Source organism: Primulina eburnea, chromosome 5 (genome assembly GCF_022965805.1).
Source record: "Primulina eburnea isolate SZY01 chromosome 5, ASM2296580v1, whole genome shotgun sequence".
Classification (NCBI taxonomy): Eukaryota; Viridiplantae; Streptophyta; class Magnoliopsida; order Lamiales; family Gesneriaceae; genus Primulina; species Primulina eburnea.
In genome coordinates, this window is record NC_133105.1 from 25,202,389 (window position 1) to 25,211,771 (window position 9,383).

Genomic DNA, 9,383 nt, shown 5'->3' on the forward strand with positions numbered 1-9,383 from the left:
GACTAGTGTTTACAACTCAATCATGCCAAGTTCACCACGCAAACGAGTAAAAGTAGATTCATCTAGTGGTTTTGTAAAAATATCAGCAATTTGATTCTTGGTGTCAACATAGTGAAGTTCAACATCATTTTGCTCAATGTGATCACGAATAAAATGATGTCGAATGTCAATATGTTTAGTACGAGAATGTTGAACTGGATTCTTTGTTAGACATATGGTGCTTGTATTATCACAAAAGATTGGAATTTTTGAAAAAGTAACACCATAGTCGAGTAATTGATACTTCATCCAAAGAATTTGTGCACAACAACTACCGGCAGCCATATACTCGGCCTCGGTCGTTGAAAGTGCAACACAGTTTTGCTTTTTAGAAAACCAAGACACCAAGCAATTTCCAAAAAGAAGCAAGTACCACTAGTGCTCTTTCTATCCACCTTATATCCTCCAAAGTCGGCATCACAGTAAGCTTTTAAATCGAAAAATGAGTTCTTAGAATACCATAATCCGAGATTTGGAGTATTTGAAAGATATTTGAAAATGCGTTTTAAGGCGAATAAGTGTGATTACTTTGGACATGATTGAAATCGTGCACACAAGCAAACACTAAACATAATGTCAGGTCTACTAGCAGTTGCATAGAGTAGGGAGCCAATCATGCTACGAAATAACTTTTGGTCAACAGGTTTACCTCCCTCATCTTTGTCGAGTCTGACTGTCGTGCTCATAGGTGTGGATGAGGCTTTGGAAGACTCCATCCCAAACTTTTTGAGCATCTCCTTGATGTACTTCCCTTGGTTGACAAAGAAACCATCCTTGCATTGCTTGATTTGGAGACCAAGGAAGTAGTTGAGCTCGCCCATCATGCTCATCTCAAAGTGATCCTGCATAAGCTTAGAAAAATCTCTACACAAGTGTTCATTAGTAGCACCAAAAATAATATCATCTACATATATTTGTACTATCAGCAAATCATTGTCTTTAGTCAAGGTAAACAAGGTAATATCAACTTTACCTCTACAAAAACCATTAGACAGCAAAAAGGTAGATAATTTCTCATACCAAGCTCTAGGAGCTTGTTTCAAACCATACAAAGCCTTATCAAGTTTATACACATAATCAGATAAGTGCACATCTTCAAAACCAATAGGTTGCTCAACATACACTTCTTCTTTCAAATCACCATTAAGAAAAGCACTTTTAACATCCATTTGAAACAATTTAAAGTCTCTAGAGCAAGCAAAAGCAAGTAGCATGCGAATGGATTCTAGTCTAGCGACAGGGGCATAAGTCTCATCATAATCAATTCCCTCTTCTTGACTATATCCTTTAGCTACTAGCCTAGCTTTATTTCTAGTGATTGTACCATGCTCATCTAACTTGTTCCTAAATACCCATTTAGTTCCTATGACAGGTCTATCAGTGGGTCTAGGTACAAGATTCCAAACTTTATTCCTTCTAAATTCATTTAGTTCATCTTGCATAGCAATAATCCAAGAATCATCAAGTAAAGCTTCTTCTATGTTCTTAGGCTCTATGTGAGAAAGAAAAGCAAGATAATTGCACATATTAGAAGAGCGAGTAGATACTCCCTTCGATGGGCTACCAATGATGAGGTCCATGGGATGATCCTTGTGTGTAGTCCACTCCTTCGGAAGAGGTGCGTCCTCTTGATCTTTAGGACCATCATCTAGGCTTGTGGACTCCAACTTTTCGCCAAGGATATCTATATCATCATCATCAGAAACAGCAGGTCGAGGCAAGCAAGGGTTAGTTTCATCAAATATGACATGAATAGATTCTTCAACTAGTAAAGTACGTTTATTAAAGACTCTATATGCTTTGCTAGAAGTAGAGTAACCAAGAAAGATACCTTTGTCCGATTTAGCATCGAACTTACCCAGGTTGTCCTTACCATTGTTGTGGATGAAGCATTTTGATCCAAAAGCGCGGAAGTAAGAAATGTTAGGCTTTCTCCCTCTCCATAGTTCGTATGGAGTTTTCTTGAGAATTAGCCTTATTGATACGCGATTGATGATGTAACAAGCAGAACTCATTGCTTCAGCCCAAAAATATTTTGGTAGAGAATGCTCACATAGCATGGTCCTTGCAATCTCTACTAGGGTCCTATTCTTCCTCTCAACGACACCGTTTTGTTGAGGAGTTCTAGGACAAGAAAAGTTGTGACCAATGCCTTTGCTTTGACAAAAAATTGAAAAATTTTCATTTTGAAATTCCGTTCCGTGGTCACTACGGATTTGTTTGATCAAAAGATTTTTCTCATTTTCAACCTTTTTGACAAAAATTTTGAAATGATCAAAGGCATCATTTTTGTGGGCTAAAAACAATGTCCAAGTAAAACGTGAAAAATCATCTACAATGACAAAAGCATAAGATTTTCCTCCTAGACTAGTTGTCCTCGAGGGACCACATAAATCTAGGTGAAGTAATTCAAGGGGCATAGAAGTGGATACAAAATTTTTATTTTTGAAAGATTCCTTTGTGTGTTTACCAAGTTGACAAGCATCACAAAAAGAATCTAATTTTAAATTCAGCTTTGGCATTCCGGAAACTAGGTCAAGTTTTAAAAGTTTTTCTATGGTGCTCATCCCAACATGACCAAGTCGTCTATGCCAAAGAATGTTGTCATCAACATTTAATGTTACAAGGCTTTTTATTTTTGAAAAAGATGAAATCTTTAAATCGACCTTGTAAACATTTTCACTTCTATAACCTTTGAAACTAATGGTTTTGTCAGTTGTGAGTGATACAGTGCAATCGTGTGGTGTGAATTTGACTTCATAACCCCTATCGCACAATTGACTAATGCTTAGGAGGTTATGTTTAAGTCCTTTCACAAGAAGTACATCATCAATAATAGTAGAGTTAGATATACCTATTGAGCCGATGCCTTCTATGATCCCTTTGCTGTTGTCTCCGAAGGTCACCGATCCCTTTTCTTTTGGTCGAATGGATTGTAGCAGCTTCTTTTCTCCCGTCATGTGTCGAGAGCATCCACTGTCAAGATACCAAGTGCTCGATGACTTGTCTCCCCTTTGTCCCTACAAGGTTGAGATACAGTTTGATAGTTGGTACCCGTTTCTTTGGGTCCTTTGAGGTTAGTAGTAGTTGGGGATTTGGGGATCCATTTCCAATAACTATTCTTGTTGTGTTGGTGTCTAAGTTTCTTGCATTTAGGTCTTATGTGGCCTATCTTACAACAGTAAGTGCATGTTGGTGGTGTTCTTGGTTTTGCCTTTGCGATAAGACTAGCGAAGTTGACTGATTTCTTTTCATATCCTAGACCTCCTTTGTCGAAGTTACACCTTTGCATGCTCAAGAGGTTTTCTAGTTTACTGCTACTCACATTGAACTTGTTGAAGGCTTTCTCTAAGTCTCTTAGGTTTGTCTTGAGCTTAGTGTTGTCATGCATCCTAGCTTCTAGTTCAGTTTTAAGTTGCTTATTCTCATTTCTAAGTGACTTAGCCTTATTGTACATACTAGTGTAAGCGGAGAGTAATTCATCGTAAGAGGGTACCTCGTCGTCATCCGAGTCGGTCAGATGATCTTCCTTCGCCATGAAGCATAGGGTAGACTCCTCTTCGTTGTCGCTGTCGCTCCACGTGGCTAGAAGGGCCTTTTTCTTGTCTTTGCCGGCCTTCTTCTTGGAGGGACACTCGTTTGCATAGTGACCCTTTTGTTGACAGTTGTAGCAGGATCACTTCCTTCTCAAACTTTTTGTCTTTCTTGTTGAAGTTGGAACTCCGCATGAATCTTTTGAACTTTCTAGTGAGGAGTGCCATTTCTTCATCGTCGCTATCTTCAAGTTGACTGGTCAAGGCGATCCCTTTCACCTTTACTTTGTCGTCATCTTTCTTTGTCTCCTTCCGGGTAGATACTTCAAGTTCATGGGTCTTTAGGGTCCCATGAAGTTGATCAAGGTCGTAGGATGCCGCATCTCCCTTGTTGGATTCAATGATAGCCGTGCGCTTTGCATCCCATTCCGCCGGTAATGCTCGAAGGGCTCTCCTCCACACTTGTTTAGTTGGGTAGTTCTCACCAAGTTGGGCAAGCTCATTGATGATTTGGGTGAGCCGCCGGAACATGGTGTCGATATCCTCCTTGGGTTCCATCTCAAAGGTCTCGTACTTGAGTTGGAGAAGGTCTATCTTCGTTTCTTTGACTTGATTGGTTCCCTCGTGGCAAATCTCCAATTTGTCCCAAATCTCTTTGGCGGAGGTGCAAGCCGAGATTCGGTTGTATTCATTCATATCTAGAGAACAATGAAGAATATTCATAGCTTTAGCATTTTGAGAGATAAGTTTCATATCGTCCTTGGTGAAGTCATCCATTCCCTTAGGAATTTCCTTATTATCCACCGTTTTCATGGGGATATAGGGACCTTTCACCGTTATTTTCCAAAGGTCGTAATCGACGGATTGGATGTATAGAGATATTCTATTTTTCCAATATCCGTAATTAGTACCATTGAAAAGAGGGGGACGATTTGTGGATTGTCCTTGGGCATACTCGCTTGCTAGATTGGCCATTTAAAAGATTTTGAAAAACCTTGCTCTGATACCACTTGAAGAACCTAAAGGGGGGGTGAATAGGTTCTTTTAGGCCCTTTAGCGTTTTTAAAACGAGTTTGCAAAAATTGCAAGCGGAAGACTTGAGGGACAATCACAAATAAAATGAATGCGTAAAGTAAGTGCGTAAAATAAATGCGTAGTAAAGTAAATGCGTAAAGTAAAGAGGGATAGAGATGTTTATGGAAGTTCGACGAAGAATCGTCTACGTCTCCCCTTCTCGATGAGGATCGAGGTATCACTATATCGACTTGGCTTTAGGAGCTCCAAGCTAGCTTTTACAACCACGCCTCGATGCGTCTACTTGGCCTTGAGGGCTCCAAGGATAGCCACGAACTTTACAACCCACTCGAGAGTATTACTTTCACTCTTTTTCTACAACTCTTTTGATATTACAACTCTTTTAATCAACGCACACAAGAGATAGTAGAAAGATTTGTAAGAGACAAGAGAGAGTGGAGTGGGATGATTGAAAATGCATCCTCAAAGGCCTATTTATACTAGTCTTGGACGCCAAGGTTCGGATCTTCTGTTTATGATTCGGAACGTCCGATGTGATTGAAATCAATTTGCGTAATTCTGGGATGACTTCGGATCGTCCGTTCTTGACTTCGTAGGGTCCGAACATATGCTTCGGAGGGACCGATCCAGCTTCGTTTCTTCCGAACGGTTCTTTCAGACAGTGTATGACCAGCTTCGGAAGGTCCGAACTCAAGTTCGTACCGTCCGAACATTCCCGCGTTTCCAGAGATTTGAAATCTTCAACACTTCGTAGCGTCCGATCATGTCCTTCGTAGCGTCCGAAATCTTACTCAATCAACAGTCAGATCAATTTGTCTCCGCATTGAAGTGATTTGATTGCTTGTGTTCGGAACGTCCGATCACGTCTTCGGAACGTCCGAACTGGCTCCTCGCAGCTTCCGAACAGCTTCTACTTTGCTTCTGATTGGCACCTTTTCGGAACGTCCGAACCAACTTCGGATCTTCCGAACTTAACTTTGTTCTTAATTTCCTGCATGCCTCAATATAAAACATTAGTACATTTTTAAGCCAAGTTTTGGTATCATCAAAACAAAAACTTTGGGATATGTTACAGCATTAAAAACATTAATCTCATCCTCGAGATTTGTATGCGTTTAAGGCGTAACAATCTCCTTGAAAGTAACAGCTTTAGACATGTTGATATCACGGCGAATCTCCGCTCTAAGGCCTCGAATGAAATGAGCGCCCTTGTCCTTGTCGTTCGAAGCAATATACGGAGCAAATAGGCAACCCTCCTCAAACTTCAGGATATACTGGCCAACATCCAAGCTCCCCTGTCGAAGTTCCAAGAACTCCGTAACCTTCCTCGCTCGAAGTGCGTCGGGGAAATACTTGTCGTAGAACAAGTCAGTGAACTCTGACCACTTCAGTGTCGCAACATCAACTCCAACTTTCGTAGCATTCCACCAGATACGTGCAGCTTTAACCAGCAAGAACACTGCACAGCTAATCCTGTCTTTGTCCTCATACTGGAGATGATCGAAGATAGCTTCAAGCGCCTTGACCCACTCGACAGCAACTAGAGGATCGGTGCTACCTGCGAATTCCGGTGGATCCATTCTCTTAAAAGCAGAAAAGACGGCATCAGTGCCAACAGCCTGAGCAACTTGACCTCTCACTTGGCCTCGACCCTGTCCTGCTCCTTGCAATCGGAGCAACTGTTGAATCTGATCGCTATGCACCTTAGCCTGCTCCTTAAGCAACTTGCCGAACTCGTCGACAACTCTCGAGGAAGAACTATCCTCACCCTCTGCCGCCTTACGCTTAGGAGGCATACTCTACAATTGCTCACAAGACACCAATCAATATATATAACAATGGATAGATGCAAGAAAACATACCCGGACAGTTGAAAGTAGACGAAGTCATATGCATTGGTCCGAAGAACACCGCTCTGATACCACTAAATGTGACACCCTGACCCGTTACAATTAAAATACAGCGGAATTTAAAATTTTCTTTCAAACGGAAGGAGTTTCAAAATACATTTTATAAAAGTGTTTACAAAATAACAACATGATCATTCCAATGACATAACAAAATACAAAATATCATTAGTGTGATCATGTTACAAAATGGTACAAAATAATCATCCTTCCAATCTTCGTATGCATATGACCCCCATCCACAGTCAACGTCCCGGTCCGTCGCTCTTATCTGCATCACATGAAAATAACTGAAATGAGAATAAATCTCAGCAAGTGGAAGTCTTACATAGCAATGATACATAGTATACTCTGTAAAACATGGCTTTTAAATCATAAATACCATCGACTTTGAAACATGAATAACGTAGCAATAACTGTAGCAATAGCAATAGCAATAGATAGCAATACGATGGTATTTCTCTTTTCTATGGTTGGATTGATATCAATAGTATCTGTGACTGTGGTTGCCAATATCCCATCGATATAAATCGATAACTGTGAGGGGATAAAAGCCTATGGTCGATGATCATCTAATTGCATGCAATGCTATGGCTATGATTAATCAATCCAATAAAACATTTGAACTCTGAATATCATTTAAAGCCGTCGTTTCGCAATCTCATAATATCTCTTGTATTCCCTTTTTAACAATAGTGAGACATACAATGCCTCCAATAGATAATCAATGAAATCAATACATAACAATGGATCAATGGAAGGGAATATCACTTTAAATCTTTAAAACACAATACATATAATATCATGTGAGCACAAGGGATGAAATTCCACTTACAAACCAATAGAACACCTCCAACTATACTCTTGGTACACCACCTACAACAATAATCCATAAATAACACCAATATCAAGACTAAATCCAAGAGTCCATGCTAAATAATCCATAGAACCATCAAAACATCAAATCCAAAATAACCCTTAACTCGAAACCTCATTAGAATCGCACCAAAAACTTACCTAAGCTTCCTTATACCACGGAGAACGTTGATCTCAAGTCGGAAATCCAAATAACTCCAAGAATCAAAGGTAGGAAGCTAAAGAAATGGAGAAAACCCTTGCCAAAAGGAGAGAAAAATCGAAAATGGAAGATAGGATAAGGTAGGTATGAAGTCAACTCAATCAAAAAGGTACTAAATAACTCGCCCATACTTACACCGCGGGTGCGGTCACACAAGCACCGCGGGTGCGCCATGCTCACGGCATTCCAAAATAAATCCCATGCATGATCACCGCGGGTGCGGTGCTACAAATACCGCGGGTGCGGTCTCACCGCAGGTGCGGTCCTTGCACTGCCGCGGGTGCGGTGATGCCACGGCCCTCCAAATCCAAAATCATGAATAGTACACCGCGGGGGCACTCATCTAAGAGCAGCGGGTGCACTCTACTCACGGCAATGAACAGTAACAAAACAACTAAAATCGATTCGAAACGCTGAAACGAACAATCAACACCAACTAACACCTCAAATAAATAATAACCAATAATACTATAGCCCAAAACACAACTATAATCATCTAATCACATAACCCAATTAACACAATAAAGCTTAAACCGTACCGTACACCGGGCTCGGCTATTACAAAATAACAATAAGCCGATCATAAAAACTACATTCCATACCAATGTCTGATTTGGCACAAAAGAGCATAAAATTCGTATCTCGCTCAATATTAACTCAAATCAATATCCTCCAATTAGAAATGAAATTGGAAATGAAAGATAACTCAAATATCTAAATTTTATAGAAGAAACTATCTTCCAAAACTCAATAGATTAATCCCAGAATTATCAAGAACACCCTGCCACTCAACAAATTTTCGAACAGAAAATCTCATACTGAACAGTTTTAGAAAAACCACCATAACTTGCACAATTCTTACTTGAATTTAACGATTCTTATATCATTTCAAAGACAAGACATATCTCTACAATTTTTATTTTAACCAAAAAATTAGAATCCGAAGGCACGAAAGATAAAATCCCGAATTACAGTAGGTATTCTGCACAGCACAATTGCAGAATTCGATTTTGGTAGAAAAATCATAACAAATCCGTTTCTGATCAAAAAACCATTTTTCCAGTGGCTATAAACAGGTAACATAAAGCACTACCAAGTTTGTTTAGGTCATTGCTACAAGTTCAAGTTACAAAAATCGCAGCAACACAAAAAACTCACCCAAAAACCAAAAGAATTCGCGCAGAAACAGAGCACCGGAACAGCAGCTTCGATCTACCCGTATACTTGCTCCAAACTCGCGATTTATGGCTTGAATTGAAGCTTAGGATGTTAGGAAGACAACCCTTTAGATCGATCCAAATTTCGACATAAGATGGAGGAGATATCGTGATTTTGCCACAGCTGCTCCAAGGGTTGCGAGATTTGGGGTTCTCTTCTTTCTTTTCTTTTTCCTTCTCTTTCTTCTCTCGCTCTAAAGAAAAGTTGTGTGTATGTATATGTGTGTGTGTATATATATATATATATATTTGGTATAAATAATTATTTTAATTTACACCTCAATAATTATTCTAATTATGCCAAATTATCGGATAATTAATTACAGGGCCTTACAACTATATAGATTCTTTCATTTTTTTTAAAATTAATAATTTTAACCTATAATATTTTAAAAATAAAATTTATGATAAACTTATATTCATAGTATATATAAAAAATAAATTTATTAAATGCTAAAATACATGAAAAAAAAAATTTAATGTAGTTTTTTCATGTTTAATTATATAAAAAATTCTCTTGTCGGATATAAGAGAGAAAAAAAATTACTGGATTTTCGGTATTTCAAGATTATCT

General features: G+C 39.1%; 1 long non-coding RNA gene across 1 annotated transcript in view; it reads right to left on the reverse strand.

Moving 5' to 3' along the window:
- Nucleotides 1-8,869, reverse strand: part of LOC140831798 (uncharacterized) — a 46,482-nt gene extending 37,613 nt beyond the window's left edge. Inside the window, exon 1 of the long non-coding RNA XR_012117947.1 lies at nucleotides 8,751-8,869. This is a non-coding gene — a long non-coding RNA (uncharacterized lncRNA). The remainder of the gene's footprint in view (nucleotides 1-8,750) is intronic.
- Nucleotides 8,870-9,383: the final 514 nt, after the last annotated feature.